The 15,490-nt window shown below is 39.1% G+C and overlaps 1 pseudogene; it reads right to left on the bottom strand.

Moving 5' to 3' along the window:
* Positions 1–13,267: 13,267 nt before the first annotated feature.
* On the bottom strand, positions 13,268–14,359 carry LOC149990701 (fructose-bisphosphate aldolase A pseudogene; annotated as a pseudogene).
* Positions 14,360–15,490: the final 1,131 nt, after the last annotated feature.

Here is a 15,490-nt window from a genome sequence, read left to right as displayed (position 1 = left end):
TTACTGTACTTAAACAACATCAATTCAAGTGTAAATGCACAATCAAAAATGGCCTTGCTTCCAGTGGGGACAAAGGATCTGGGAAAATATCCTCTCACTGCCATTTTCTGGAGCTTGAACACCCACCCAGGGTGGGAGCAGTGTTTTGTAAAAGAGAGGATCTCCTGGTAGGGCTTTCTCAGGCCCTGCCTCAACTCTGAAAAATGATGAGGCTTAGCCTCATCTTCATGGAGCAAATGAGAAATTGGCCCTTGGGAAGAATGCCCAAAATCTCAAGAACTCAGAAACCCAGGTTATTAATATATTAAGCTCATTTGATGAGGAGTTTGGGGGTTTTTTGGAGTATTTACCCTCTGTAACCTGTATTTGTATTTCCAACCATTCATGCTTTCATAATTTGGAGAGCAAGAAACACTGGAGAACCAATGAGAATACACATTTTAAATTTGAATATGTATTTTTCATTCACAAGGCATTCATCACAAAATAAGAAAATCTGAAAGCAGTTACAGCTTGGAAGCAGATGAATAGACCCTAGAAGGCCCTTTAGGCTCAATGACTATGAGAAAGTAACATCTCTATGTTAGAGGTCTTCCACTGACATCTGATTATAACTGTGATCACTTATATAAAATCAAGTGTGTGTTGTTTTTTCTTCACTGAATAGGTGAGGGTCAAGATATAGATGTGGTATGGCACAAGTAGTGAGTTTTAATTATCATTTTATTTCACAATTTCTTATGTTTGAAACATGCAGAGAGAACAAAGACACACCTAGCATATTGTGAGAGATTTCTATTCAGTTATCCAAGCAAGTCTCACTAGATAGAAATGATGAAGGACCCACGGGGTAGTGTGCAAGTCCCTGTAGGCAGTAAGTAGAAAAGACAGAGCCAGATAATTATTGAAGAAGTTTCGAATAATTTCTGGGTATCCTCAATAATCCTAAACAAGAGCTCTGAAAAACCAAACTTCAACTAAACTAAACAAAATGACCTTGGAAAAACCAGTTCCACTATCAGAGGTTATTAAACGAACTAGAAAAGAATCATCTAAGCTTACTTTGAGGACTCCATTCTATGAAGCTATGATTCTATGCAGAATACACTTAAAAAGCACATTGAATTTCCCAAGAGAATTCCCACCAATTAGATGATGTGTATTAAATTTGGGCTTGTAAAATATGGTTACCATATACAAAATATTAGAGGGTGAGTAGGTAAATATGCTGGTTTTTTTGGCAAATGGGAAGAGGGGATTCTCAAATCCCTACAGGCATTCATCTATTCATCATTTCATATACAAGTATCAAAGGCATACTAGCAAGCATTGTATTAAGCTCTAGATATAAAAGAATAGAAAGAAAGAAAACAACATGCTTTCATAAAACTTTCATTCTACCATGGGGACAGAAAATATACACACATAACATATATAGAATGCCAGATGGTGGTAACTGTTAAAGAAAAAACAAAGTTAGGGGAACAAGGTATGTCAGTGGTGATGGGAATATGCCTGTTGCATTATATAAAGTGGTCTGGGATCCTGGATGGTGGCTCAGTTGGTTGGAGCATTTTCCCGTACACCAAAAGGTTGTAGGATTGATTCCCAGTCAGGGCACACACCTAGGTTGCAGTTCAATCCCCAATCCCTGGTTGAGGCATGTATGGGAGGCAACCAATTGATGTTTCTCTCTCACATTGGTGTCTCTCTCTGTCTCTCTGTCTCTGTCTCTGTCCCTCTCTCTCTGTTTCTCTCTCTCCTTTTCTTCTCTCTCACAAATCAATAAAGACATATCCTCAGGTGAGGGTTAAAAAAAAAATAAAGTGGCCTGGGAAGGTCTGACTGATAATGATGACATTGCAGGGTGTTGAAGAAAACGAAGGAGCAAACAGATAGATGCAGAGTGCTCCAAGCAGGAGGAAGAATGAATAAAAAGGCCCTCAGTTGGGAGTGTGCTTGGCATGTTAGAAACAGAAAGCAGACCTATGTGCCCAGAGAACAGCGAAGAAATATGAATAGAAAGAAGGTGTGAAAGTTTTGTAAAAGAGCACGAGAGTGAATATACCAGTAACCTTGCTGAGTAGCACAAAGGGCCAACCGAGGTTAATGGACATGAATTTACAGTGAGACCAATCAGTATATTTGTGTTTTTCCTCCAGCTATATTCAGCTGCCCAGCTGTCATGGTGCAGATGTCCACTAGGCAGAGCCTTGAATTTAACTTTGTTTTTAGAGTTTGCCATTTGTAAGTAACCAAGTAAGAGGAGAAAGGGAGCTGAAGGTGTAGAGAAGGAAGTGATAATAAATAAGAACCAGAAAGGGTGAAATAGGAACAGAGAACAGAAAGATGGAAAGGCCTAAATCTTATGAAATATTGAGGTGGGTGGGTAGGGTAGAAGCATCAGGGGAGCAGCAGGTCAGCTCCCATTTCAGTAGATATAATTCTGATGCCTGCTTCTAAGCAGCTGTCAACTGCTTGTATACTTTCTTCTCCAATTTTCCTCTCACCTTCCTTTCTGTTCTATTCATTCTCACCCTGGCCCCAAAGCTGGAAGTAACTAATGAGAATGGGGGTGAAAAGTTGAATGTTAAGAGTATGCGGACAGGGTTAGAGACAGGCATGATCAGATGGAGGAAGGGGAACAGGGAATGAAAATCATCATCTCTCTTTTCACTCTCCCAACTCTGGGTTAAAGGTCAATACATCAAGAGGCTCATTGCCTCTAGAGCATTAGCAATTGAATCCTGTCATTATGTTTGGTCCCAGCTTCAATGTGCATAGTTTTTCAAAATGATTGGATCAGGGCAGACTCTGCTTCTCTCTTTGGTCTAATGGTGCATTTCTGCACTCAGCAAAAGTCCAAGTCATTGTATAGCACAGAAATGCCATTACTTTGCTCCTTGACATACACTACACATAAATCTCTCCATAGGAGGTCCTGACCAAAATGGGAAGAATTCTCTAGACTAGCAAATTGTTCGCATGAAGTAGTCAAGCTTTGAACCTTTTCTGAGAGACACTTTTGGCAAAGCTTTGATTCATTTTTCATTCTTTTAAAATTATAATGTTAGTACTATTAATAAGACATAGTTGATTAAGAGACTAGAATGCAGATTATTTTCCAGAAGTTAAATATGATTTCATTAAGAGTGGTCTTTCATGAGGAAGTACATACTTTCTGGAAATTAGTTCTTTTTCTCCTATTGCAATCTTCCTAGTATTTTGCAGCACTTTCTGCTAAGTATTGCATTTATTTGTTTATTCACTTACTAACCAAAATATTTGTTGATGCCTAGTCAACTATGGACATTGACTATGAACAAGATCTTAAGACGAAGCAATAAAATATTCCTGATATACAAAAATGGCAGTATAAGAAAAAACATATTAAGTAAAATTCAACTAGTGTTATTTAAGAGTCCAGGTATTTTCTGCCATCCCAGCTTCTTGTAGCATTCCCTCTCTGCATGGAATTCCCTAATAATCTCCCTATTTCTGTCTTAGTTCTACCCTTGCTTTTAAGACTCTGAGTATCATCACTTTATTCACAAGATGGTCAAGCCTGATTTTTCCCATCTCAGAATTCACAAAGTATTCACTTTTTGTAAGAATGTCACTTAGTATGTGCTACCTTGCATTGCTGCCTCATATAATCCAACCACAAAGTTAATAAACACCGGAAAACAATGAATCTGTTTTTAGTTTGTATGACGTTTTCCTTTGTCAAGGGAAATCATAAATTTGGACAAATAACTGCCCTTTAGAGGGTTGGGACCAAAGAACTCGATAAGTTTCCTTAAGAAAAGAGTATCCAAATTTTTTAAATAAGGGCAGGCAGAGCAGAAAGGGATGAAATTAAATGGGATGAAACTGTTACTGGAACATCAAGCTGACCATGACACGAAGACTAGGTTATATAAGACAAGAGAGCAAACAGGTGAAGATTACTATCTATCCAATTTAAAATGCATACACACTTAATGAAGCAATTCTATTAAGGTTTTGTCCTATAGATATAATTGCAAAACTGTGCATATCTCTTAAACAATCAGCATCTTTACTTATATAATTTTTAAAAGACCTATAAAATGAGACTTTTTCCATTGTCTTGCAATATTGACAAAGATGGCAAATCAGGAAAAAGAACCACATTTTATAAAAATTGCTCCACATGTGAAGAATATTGGTAGCTTTCAAAATTATTTGAAGTAGCAAATGCATTAATAGGGATCATGGCGGCATTTCCCCTGCTCCTATGTCTAAGCCAAGTGTGGGACTGAAATTGGGGTATTGTTTCCAAAAGAGATGTGTGATTGCATCTCATACACTGGCTGAATACTTATTAAGTAGCCAAAATGTTTAAGTCCAAACTCATGTACTAGAGTGAGAGAAACTCTGGAGGTGGATGGGCAAAGAAACTAGTGCCTCACTTAAACTGAGAAGTCATGATACAGAATTAAGTGGCCCCATGACAGGACAAGATGAGGCAATAGTGAAAGCAAGTTTCACTCCCTCTATTTGGAGAGGAAATGGCACAAGATTTGATGTACTAAGTGGAAGATAATAGGACTATAACCTTATGAAGAAAATCATCCCAAAGCAACTGTATGCCAGAAAAAGGTTACCTTCCAAGAAAGAGGCTCTTAGATACATAGCAGAAGAGTGGGAAATAAGGGGGGAGTTATAAAATATTAGCTGGATCCTCTAGTACTTTCCTCTATAGCAGAGTCCCTACCCCAAAAAAAGTTTTGAGGAGTTACTTTGAAAATACAAATGGAGTGGATTCTGTGGCTGTGGATCAATCAGGGACTTTTTTGGCCTCACACAACACAAGGGGGAGCTATAGCATTTTCCTTTCCAAGGTAAGGAAGGCAGTAATTCAATGCACTTCATCTTGGTTATAGACATATGACACAGCTGAGTAATAGCTGTGAGGGAACTTTACATAGCTGCTTTTTGGAAAAATGAACTGAAGAATGTATTAAATGCCACAAATGAAAAATCCTTATTAGAACTTCAAAATACCAATCTGTCTTATCTGAGTGGTCAGTTCCCTGACCAGAAGAAATGCCAAGTTGCCTTAATTTGTTCATTGTGTTTTTAAAAATTTGTCCTGAAATATCCTTAAGAACAGATTCTCAAAATTTAAATCATACCTCTAACCCCTAAAAAAGTGATTCTCATTCATCTTCCTACTTAAGTCATACCTCATTCTACATACCTGATTTTCCTCCTTTCCTGCCATTAAAATAGAAGTGTGAAGGTGTATATGAGAGAGTGAGGAGAGAGAGAGAGGAGGAGGAGGAGGAGGGAGAGGAGGAGGAAGAGGAGGAGGAGGGGAGAGAGAGAGAGGGAGAGAGAGAGAGAGAGAGAGAGAGAGAGAGAGAGAGAGAGAGAGAGAGAGAGAGAGAGAGAGAGAGAGATGCAAAATCAAAGAAAGTCAGTGCTCCCATACTTACCTGGAGCTTTGCAGCTCCTGCTTCTGAGGTCTCTAACCTACCATTTGACAAAAACAGTGTTCTGCTCTCAGCTTGGTCAGCTTTGTAAGAAAAGGAACTGGCAAAGCTCAAATGAGAAAATTAGCAGCTGCTCTGCACTTGCATCCTTGAACAGATTCCCTCAGATTCCATCAAACTACCTTATGATTCTTCTTCCCCTGCTGATATTTTGGTGACTTTTGTGTGTGTGTGGTTCTGCTAATGGAGGCCACCCTCAAAGTAAAGAAGGCAGAGAACTAAAAAGCTCTCTCCAAGTTCTGAGATACCTTTACTAAAATTGTAGATAAGGAAATATGCCACATTGCTTCAGAGGGCCCAGGGGCCTTCAAAAATATGTGCTGAACCTTATTCAATGACCCTGCTTACATTTTCCCAGCACAGGACTACAGCATAATGGCAAAGTCTTTACTTGTCTTTAATGAACCCTTAAAGAAAGAAGGGAGCCACGACTAGCCAAGCAGTAGTAGCCTGTAGGAAGAAACATTAGATTACCATGCAAACTCTAAACTTATAACCAATGATCAAGGCCTATCTCAAACGTTGCCTCCTTCATAAAGTTGTCCATCATTTTCTCAACCCAGTGCTATCCTTCTTCCCTTAATTCTTGCTTCTTATATCTGTGAATTTTAAACATATAAGCACCCAAAGAGCAGCAGGGCACATGTATTCCCCCAGTACATACATACTGAGCACCAAAATCACATACCCCACAGTGTACTGTATACATTAACATGAGTCTACTTTTCTACCATTTTCATCAATATGACTTGACTATTTACAAAAATTCTTGTCCAGGAAGATCCAACTTGCAAATAGCTTTACAGTTCATTCCAACAACTCTTCAATAAAAGCATCCATTGACAGTTTATACCCTAAGATTTTTTGGACCACCTGCCTCCAAATCCCTGTGTTGCCATGATCACTTGTTCTAACCCATGTCATATCATGATCTTAACCAATCCTAATCAAGTTATCACCTCCCAGTAGGGCAGTCTTAAAAGTCTCAAAATCCCAGGCCTTCCCTTCCTCTTCTAAAACAGTATTAGCCTCTGTCAATATGGAGTTCTCTCTCACAGTGGTAAGCAATAAACTCAGCTAGCTTTTCCTTGGGAAGAAGTTGTTCCAGTGATGTTATGGGGAGCCAGTATTCCACTTGCCCATTCCATGAACGTTAAATCAATTAATGAATTCATTGGGTTGGTTTGAACTTGGCAAGCATAGGGTAACTGTAAAACTTGTAAAAAGAGTTCTTACCTTGGGGTTGAATTCGAAGACATGGAAAGAGATTTGGATTTACTTGTTTTTATATCCCTATTTCATTGCTACCTTTATGGGTTTTGCTTTTTCATATCTTTGGACACATGAGATCACATATGACAGAGCCCACATACCCTAGTGCAGGGTTAATTTGAAGCCAACACTGCAGTGGAACAGATTATTTCCTTTCCTTAGAGTCTACATATTTCTGCTCAATAAGTTAAATACCTGTGGAATCTGAGGACCCACCTATGCTTACTTATCTGAGGAGCTGCTGTGTAACTGTGAAGGCTTTGGCTGGGCATGTTACTAATAATTAGATATACAGAAGAAAGGAAAAATAGATTCATGACAGCACGTCGATCAATAATACATTGATTTATTCAGTATCTCCTGATAAAGGTCAGAATTCATGAGAATTTCCTTAGGAACTTGCAATTTTCTCACTGAAAGAGAGCATGAGTTGTAGTGCGCTTTTTCTACTGCAGCTGTTTTCAGCAATTTCCAGTGCATTTTTCATTTGTGCTGAGGGGTGACATATATAGAAAATTCCAAACACTGAGGGACAAGGATATTTCCCATACAAAATCATGAAATTTGGCCACAAAAACTCATTCAAGTTCCTTATTTCCAAATGAGGAAAATAAACCCATGGAGAAATGACTTACTCAAGAGCACCAATTCCCTTACATTCTTTAACTATTAGCATACATGCTGAAAAAGCACACATATCCTAATGGCTGAGATCTGAACTCAGATTCTGTGCAGTATTTTTCCAAGACACAATGAGGGTTTCCATTTATGTCTTCTGGATATGTGAAAACAAACAATGCATGATGTAGAAGGAACCAATAACTTCTCAATTTATGGATGCTTATGTTGGCTACTTAATTCCATGGTGAGGGCTTGAAAAACAGGCACAGAGACTGAATGGCCTATTAGAATGAGTTATGGGAAAAGATATATTTCATTGGTATAGAAATAATGAGGTTGGTTCTCAAGAATGATGGAAATGTCCTAACTAATGCCCCAGAGTGGGTTGCTGCCAAGTAATTGATTTTTGGTGTTACAGTTATGGTTTGTTTGTTTGTTTGTTTGTTTCATTACAGAGGGTTAGAAATAATGGCCAGCTACCAGAGAGTGATGTTTACTCTTCTAAGAGACTTTTGCCTCTGGCTATAAGCACAGGTCAATAATGATAACTACTTGAGGCAGCATAGGTAAACCAACTTATTTATATTAAGAAATCAAGAGTGACATCATTACAACCTGGACAAAATTAATGAATTCCTAGAGACATACAATCTTCCAAAACTAAATCAGGAATAATAAGAAAATCTGAATAGACAATTACACCTAGTGAAATTGAAGCAGTGATCAAAAAAACTCCCAACAAGCAAATGCACTGGGCCAGATGGCTTTACAGGTGAATTTTGTCAAACATTCTAAAAAGAACTAATATTTCTGCTGCTCAAACTATTTCATAAAATTCAAGAGGAGGGAAGGCTCTTAAACTCATTTTACAATGCCAGCATTATTCCAAAACCAGATAAAGACAGTACAAAGAAAGAAAATTACAGGCCAAAATCCATGATAAACATAGATGGTAAAATCCTCAACAAAATATTAGCAAACCAAGTACAGCAATGCATCAAAAAGATCATACACTGATCAAGTGGGATTTATTCTGGGAATGCAAGGTTGACACAGCATTTGCAAATCAATAAATGTGATACACCACATAAACAAAATGAAAGATAAAAGCCACACAATCATATCAATATGTGCAAAGAAAAGATTTTAATAAAATCCAGCATGCATTTATGATCAAAATTCTCAGCAACGTGGTAATAGAGGGAACATACCTAAACATAATAAAGGCCATATATGAAAAACCCAGTACCAGCATCATACTCAATAGGCAAGCACTACAAGCATTCCCCTTAAGATCAGAAAGAAGACAAGGATGTCTGTTTTCACCTCTCTTATTTAACATAGTACTGGAAGTTCTAACCACAGCAATCAAACAAGAAAAAACAAATAAAAGGCATCCAGATTGGAAAGGAAGAAGTAAAACTGTCTTTATTTGCAGATGACACAATATTGTACTTAGAGAAACCCAAATATTCCACAAAGAAACTACTAGAACTGATAAATGAATTCAGCAAAATAGCAGGATACAAAATTAATATCCAGAAACCAGTTGCATTTTTATATGCCAATAATGAACTGACAGAAAGGGAAATTAAGAAAACAATCCCATTTACAATTGCTTCAAACAGAATAAAATACCTAGAAATAAACCTAACCAAGATTGTAAAAGAACTGTACATGGAAAATTATAAGACATCGAAGAAAGAAATTAAAGAAGATACAATTAAATGGAAGAACATACTGTGTTCATGGATAGGAAGAATTAACATAATCAAAATGTCCATACTACCCAAGACAATATATAGATTCAATGCAATTCTAATCAAGATTTCAATGACGTATTGCACAGAACTAGAAAAAATATTACAAAAATTTATATGGAACCACAAAAGGCCCCACATAGCAACAGAGATTCTGAGAAAGAAGAACAAAGTAGGAAGAATCATGCTACCTATTATCAAACTATACTACAAGGCCATAGTAATCAAAAAAGCCTACTACTGATGTAAAAACAGACACATAGATCAATGGAACATAAAAGAGAGCCCACAAATAACCCCACACCTTTACTGTCAATTATTATTCAACAGAGGAAGCAAGCACATACAGTGAGTTAAACATAGTTTATTCAATAAATGGTGTTAGGAAAATTAGACAAATACATGCAGAAATATGAAACTAGACCACCTTCTTACACCACACACAAGAGTAAATTCAAAATGGATCAAAGACTTAAATGTTAGACCAGAAACCGTAAAAAAATCCTAGAAGAAAACATAGGCAGCAAAATCTCAGACACTGCTTGTAGCAATTTTTTATCAGTTATATCTCCCCAGGCAAGGGAAACAACAGAAAAAGTAAACAAGTGGGACTACATCAAACTAAAAAGTTTCTGCACAGCAAAGGAAATCATCAACAAAATAAAAAAGACAACCCACAGAATGGGAGAACATATTTGTCGATATATCTGATAAGGGATTAATAGCCAAAGTTTACAAAGTACCTAAAAAGTTCAATACCAAAAAAATAAACAACCCTATTTATAAATGGGCAAAAGACCTGAATAGACACTTCTCTATAGGACATACAAATGACCAAGAGACATATGAAAAGATGCTCAGCATCACTAATCATCAGAGAAATGCAAATTAAAACCACGATGAGCTTCTGGCCAAGATGAAGGTGGAGGTAGACACGTTTTGCCTCCTTGTACAACCATAAGGAAGATTACATCGACTTCAAAACAAAAAAACAACCAGAACTACCAGAAAATCAAACTGCATGGAAGTTCAACAAACAAAGATATAAAGAATACTCATCCAGATAGGTAATGGAGATAGGGAACTAGGCAGAGAGGATGCAATTTGGCAGTGGCAGCAGCAGCAAGGCAGTGGCTGGGGCTGGTCAGCAGAATGGGCAGTCACAAATTATAAAAGCTGGAGGGACACCTGGGGAGCACTCCCAGTTCCAGGCCAGACCACGTAGCTCACGGGCCCACTGTTGGGAAAATAAAGCCTTGTTGCTTCTGGCTGTGAAAACCAGAGTGGGGTGGGGCAGTGGAAGAAACTGCTGTTCTCTCAGGAGAGTCTGTTTAAAGGACCCCTCACAGTCTTAAAACATCTGCAAACCCATGCGCTCTGGGAACTATCACCAGGGCAACAGCTAGAGGAGCACCAGTCGCATACACGAAGCTGATGAAGTGACTGGAAAGGGGGGTGAATGCTGAGCAAGTGGCTATTATCCCCTCTCTGACTCCTCCCCCACATACAGTGTCAGAAAGCGAAGAAACTGGTCACACCTCACTGACGATTACCTAAAGCTTTGCCCCTTACAATGTAACAAGTGTGACAGCTCCACCTAATATGCAGAGGCAAACACAGGAAGGCTGTCAAGTTGAGGAGACAGAGAAGTACGGACCAAATGAGGGAGCAGATCAAGGCTTCAGTGGGAGAAGAAAGGGAGGAGGAGAGAGCCCACCTAACACATGGAGAATTTAAAACATTGGTGATAACGATGCTCACAGAAATGATTGAATACAGCAAATGCATAAGGGAAGAAGTGAAGGCTACACTAAGTGAAATGAAGAAAAATCCACACAAAACCAATAGTGAAGACAAGGAAGCTGGGGTTCAAATCAACAATTTGGAACATAAGGAAAAAATAGTCAACCAGTACATAATGAAAAAACATAAATTCAAAAAAATGAGTAGAGAATAAGAATACTCTGGGATATCTCCAAAAGTGCCAACATCCAAATCATAGAGGCGCTGGAAGCAGAAGAGTAAAAAACTAAAAACTTATTTGAAAAAATAATGAAGGAAAACTTCCCTAATTTGGTGAAGTAAATAGACATAAAGGTCCAGAAAGCACAGAGTCCCAAACAATCTAGAACCAAAGGGGACCACACCAAGACACATCATAATTAAAGTGCTAAAGGTTAAAGATAGATAGAATCTTAAAAGCAGCAAGAGAAAAGAAGAGTTACCTACAAAGGAGTTCCCATAAGACTGTTAGTTGATTTCTCAAAAGAAACTTTGCAGGCAAGAAGGGACTGGCAAGAAGTATTCAAAGTGATTAAAAGCAAAGACCCACAAACAATATTACTCTATCCAGCAAAGCTATCATTTAGAATGGAAAGGCAGATAAAATGCTTCCCAGACAAGGGAGTTCATCATCACCAAGCCCTTATTATAGGAAATGTTAAAGGGACACACTTAAGAAAAGGAAGATTATCAAAACTATGAGCAGCAAAATGACAGCCAACTCACAATTATTAACAAATTAATCTAAAAAATAAAAATAAACAAAGCAAACAACTAGAACAGGAACAAAATCGTAGGTATGGGGATCATTTGGAGGGTTATCAGCTGGGAGGGGGAAAGGAGAAAATGGGGGAAAAGATACAGGGGTCAAGAAGCATAATGGGTAGGTACAAAATAGACAGGGGGATGTTAAGAATAGTAAAGGAAATAGAGAAGCCAAAGAACTTATATGCGTGCCCCATGGACATGAACTAAGGAGGGGGGAGATTGCTGGAGGGAAGGGAGGTACCAGGCAGAGGGGTACAAAGTGGAAAAAACTGGGACAACTGTAATAGCATATTCAATAAAATATACTTAAAAAATAAAACCACAATGAGATACCATCTGACACCTGTCAGAATGGCTATCATCAATAAATCAACAAACAAATGCTGGCAAGGATGTGGAGAAGGGGAAATCCTTTTGCACTGTTGGCGGGAATGCAGACAGGTGCAGCCACTGCATAAAGCAGTATGGAGATACCGCAAAAAATTAAATATGGATTTGCTTTTTGACCTAGGGATCTCACTTCTGAGAATATATCCAAAGGAACCCAAAACATTAATTTGAAGAAACATAAACACCCCTATGTTCATTATAGTGTTATTTACAATCACCAAGATATGGAAGTAGCCCAAGTGTCCATCAGTAGATGAGTGGATAAAACAACTATGGGACATTTACACAATGGACTACTACTCAGCGATAGAAAAGGAGAAAATTTTACACTTTCGACCTGGAGAACATTGCTCTAAATGAAATAAGCCAGTCAGATAAAGGCAAATACCATATAATTTCACTCATACATGGAATATAATGAACAAACTGAACTAACAAGGAAAACGGGTACAGACTCATAAATGGAGAGCAGGATAACTGCTAGTGGAGGTTCGGGGCTGAAGGAAGTGAACAAAAAAAAAAAATGACCCATGGACATGGACAGCGGTGAGGTGATTGCTGGGGTGAGGAGGGTATAAGGGAACTCAAAGGGAATGGGAAAAAAAGACAGCATTAAAACAGATAGTATGCTCATATACTTTTAGATAGATAATAAAGCAATCAGTCTGATATATTCCATGTACTATTTGTAGAATAGCCCAATTAAATGAATTTTAACAAAAAAAATAAAAAGAAATTAAATGCATGGCTACTCATATCTCTTAATTATTTTGAATATTCCCTATTTTTCTAAATGATGTTTTTTTGTTTTCTCCCCTCTTTACCCAAAGCTATTTATACATGCTTTAAACCAGATGTCTCTATTTATATCTAGCTATTACATAGAATCTAGGTGATCATAGCATATCTCCACTTTGTTACTTTTATAACAACTTCTCTTTCTTTTTTTTTCTTCCCCAGTAGCTGTTTATTGGCAGTGGGCTGGAAAGGGCAATGGGGTTAGCATACAAAGACAATACCATACACCAAGGTCACAAGACAGGCAAGAGTAGGAAGGAGCAGCCTGGAGTCCCAGATGATGCCCCCTCTTCAAGAGTGAATGTGGGAGGGGGTGGGGCCTGGAGTGTTGAGGGGGTAGCCTTAGAACACCTCTGTTTAGTAGGCATGGTTACAGATGAAGAGGAACTGGCTGGCTGCAGCACCGGTCTGACCTCTTTGGTTGTACTTTCCTTGGCAGGTGAGGCTGTTGGCCAGTGCTCGCTTGACACATTCCTCCTGGGAAGCCTTCAGGATTTTCTACTTTCCACCCCAGGCCTTTGAAGCAGAGGCCTTCAGGGCTTGGTCATAGGAGAAGGTCAGGGCACATGGCTTTATAGGGGGCACTCGTTGATGGCATTGAGGTTGATGGATGCCTCCTCCTTACTCTGACCTCCAGATAGGAAGGTGTTCCCAGGGACAGCAGGGGGCATTGTGTGGTGTAGTACAGTGACAGTTGCCATGGCAATCTCCTCATTAGAAAATTTCTGGGTACAGGCATGACCTGGGGTGACAATATTGGGCTTCAGCAAGGTGTTTTCCAGGTAGATGTGGTCACTCAGAGCCCTGTAGATGGCAGCCAACACCTTTTCAGTTACATACTGACAGTGCTTCAAGTTGTTTTCCCCATCAGGGAGGATCTCAGGCTCCACAAGGGGCACAGTGTCATTCTATTGGCAGATCCTGGTGTAACAGGCCAGAACATTCGCATTTTCCATGATGGCGAGGGCTGGGGGGGGGGTGTTCCCCAATCTTTAGCACACAGAGCCACTTGGCAAAGTCAGCTCTATCCTTCTTATACTGGACACAGCACTCATACAGCCCATCCAGCTCTTGGGTAGTAGTCTTGCCATTTGTTCCTGCCAGGGATACCATGCCCTTGTCTATCTTGATGTCTACAACACCATCCTTGGATTTCATAACTTGGGGGAAGGGATGCCCATCATCTGTCTTCTGATAGAGTGTCTCATGGAAGAGGATGACTCCCCCAATGCAGGGATTCATGCAATCATCGGCAGTGAGCAGTAGCTGGCGGTAGAAGCGCCAGTTCTCCTCGGTGTTCTCAGTGTCAATGGACTGCAACCACTTGGCAAAGCTCCCAATGGACTCATCTGAAGCTAGGATGCCCTTGCCTGGAGCCACGGTGTGCTGAGCAACGTTAGAGAGCTCCTTCTTTTTGTCCGGGGCCAGTGTTGGGTATTGGTAGGGCATGGTGTCAGTCAGTTCCTGGCACAGGAGAGGGGCAGCTTTGCGCAGTGCAGCAGTGGAGGGCAGCAGGGTTGCGATTGATTAAGGGAGCAAATGTAGTGGTCATCACTACTTCCCTGGTTCCTTATAACAACTTCTGCACTTTTCCACTCTAGCCTTTCTACAAGCTGAGGATCTAAAAAGCTTTTTAAAGGACATGCAACATTTTGTGCCTTTACCTATTCCTCATTCACTCATTTAAGCCTCAGAAGCAAGTGATTTTACCATCTGGCAATGCCTTTTAGCCACCACAGAAAGTAAAACAGAATTAAAGCTAAATCAGGCTTCTTCAATGTCACCATTATTCTTGCCAACTCTCAACTGACATCTTGGTGGTCATGTTGGCCCTTGCCATACTGTAATGTTAAGTGTCAATGCATTACAAATAAAAACACCTCAGATTACCCATGTCAGCATCTTCTTCCACTCATACACACTAGAGCATAGGAGAACAATAAAATATAGGTATAATTTCTTGAAAATGAGAAGCAATATTTAGCAGAAAGACAGAAACATAGAGAAAGCCACACTCTCTACTTAACATTAGACCAGGTGTCTGGTGACTGCTTTCCTACTAGTGAACTCTGAGAATTTGGAGCTAACCCTTTCAACCCTATTTTATCTAGTACAGCACTATGTGCAGTAGAAATTTCTGCAGAGATAGGAGTGTACTATATCTGTGGCATCTAATATGGTAGCCACATGTGGCTATTGAATATCTGAATACAGCTAATGAGACTGAAGATAAAAATTTTAATTGCCTTTAATTTTTATTTTAATAGCTACAGGTAGCTATTAGCTACCATATTGAACAGCATAGATCTATAAAATATGATGGTGGTAGGCACAGCTAAATACCTTGTCAATTCTGGAAATTCTATCGTGGTATCTATCTACTTCTTGTGGCCCATACTGTAAGTTCAGTGACCCAACTCCCATTGACAACATTTCCCTTTCCAGCTGTACTTCCAGAGTGTTTCAGACATTTGACACAGCTGTCAATAGATAGCAGCAGGAGTCTACTGAGTTTGAGTACCTGATAAAGAAGAGAGATGCCTGAAAAAATCTGTTTTGCCATTCAACATTCACTTTTTC

Source organism: Furipterus horrens, unplaced genomic scaffold (assembly GCF_987537825.1).
Source record: "Furipterus horrens unplaced genomic scaffold, mFurHor1.1.pri manual_scaffold_17, whole genome shotgun sequence".
NCBI classification, from domain to species: Eukaryota; Metazoa; Chordata; class Mammalia; order Chiroptera; family Furipteridae; genus Furipterus; species Furipterus horrens.
This window is presented reverse-complemented; position numbering and strand designations above follow the sequence as displayed.